The 1,135-nt window shown below is 55.9% G+C and overlaps 1 pseudogene; it reads right to left on the minus strand.

Annotated features, from left to right (window-relative positions):
• Positions 1–273: 273 nt before the first annotated feature.
• LOC146407346 (small ribosomal subunit protein uS10 pseudogene) overlaps positions 274–1,135 on the minus strand; it is a 7,501-nt pseudogene continuing 6,639 nt past the window's right edge.

Here is a 1,135-nt window from a genome sequence, read left to right on the forward strand (position 1 = left end):
TCTTCGGTCTCCTTGGAAATGACCCAGACGAAAGGATGGGGGTGGGCCTGGGTCGATCCTTTGGGGATGTTCAGGATTTCACCCTGACCCTCCCAGGCAGGTGCTTGTCTTTGCTCCCAGGGGGCCCCCTGGCCAGCCTGGGTGGTCTGCAAGGGGATCGAGGGGATGCAAGCGGAACTCGGTCCAGCCACCTGAACTCCCAGGGGACAGTCCTGGCCATCCAGCCAAGTATAATGACTCTTTACCTGAGGACACCGGCTGCCGGGGGCGGGTGGGGGGCCTGTGGTCCAAAGTGTGGGTGCAGTGGGTCTCCAAACGTTTTGTTTTGTTTTGTTTTGAACAGCTGAGTATCAACTTACGAAAACGTTGGACTTAACGATCTGCCAAGGGGACTTCAACCTCGACCCCGGGTTCGGTACTGATGGACGACGTCTGCGGAACAAGCTCAGAGGACCCACGCAGGTGCAGGTCAGGGAGTCGCGTGTGGATCCTCATCTGAGCACGATCCCGAGGATCTGAGCCGTCACCACAGGGATTCGCAGTCTCGGCGATTCGCAGTCTCGGCGATTCGCAGTCTCGGCGGGCATCCAAACGGGTCCTTTCACTTTGCGCCTCTGCTCAGGTCAGCAGGTACCTTCTCCCAAGACTTCATGTCGTGGCTGCTGAGGGCGATTCCTACCTGGGGATGGCGACCTCCGGCTCCAAGGGAGTCTTTCCAGCCTCTTTAAAAGCCACGGCTGCGGCGCAGCTTCCTGACCGAATCATTCTGCAGAGAGAGCCGACAGCGGTGAGTCAGGAGTGGGAGCAGGGGCCCGAGGCTCTGCAGAACTCCCGTTTGTGTAATTTTTTAATTTTTAACATTTATTTTATTTTTTTCTTTGTCAGGCCGCACCTGTGGCATATGGAAGTTCCCAAGCAAGGGGTCGAATCGGAGCATCCAGCCCATGCCACAGCCACAGCCAGAGCAACAAAGATCCAAGCTACATCTGTGACCTCCGCTACAGCTTCCAGCAACAGTCGATCCTTAACCCACTGAGCGAGGCCAGGGATCGAACCCACATCTTCCTGGATACTAGTTGGTTTTGTTACTGCTGAGCCACGACGAGAACTCCTGTATCATATTTTAGATTCATAC

This window comes from Sus scrofa, chromosome 1, assembly GCF_054392235.1.
Source record: "Sus scrofa isolate SSC_HxYL_T2T_F1_AM1 chromosome 1, Sscrofa_HxYL_maternal_Yorkshire_Landrace_v2.0, whole genome shotgun sequence".
Taxonomy (NCBI): domain Eukaryota; kingdom Metazoa; phylum Chordata; class Mammalia; order Artiodactyla; family Suidae; genus Sus; species Sus scrofa.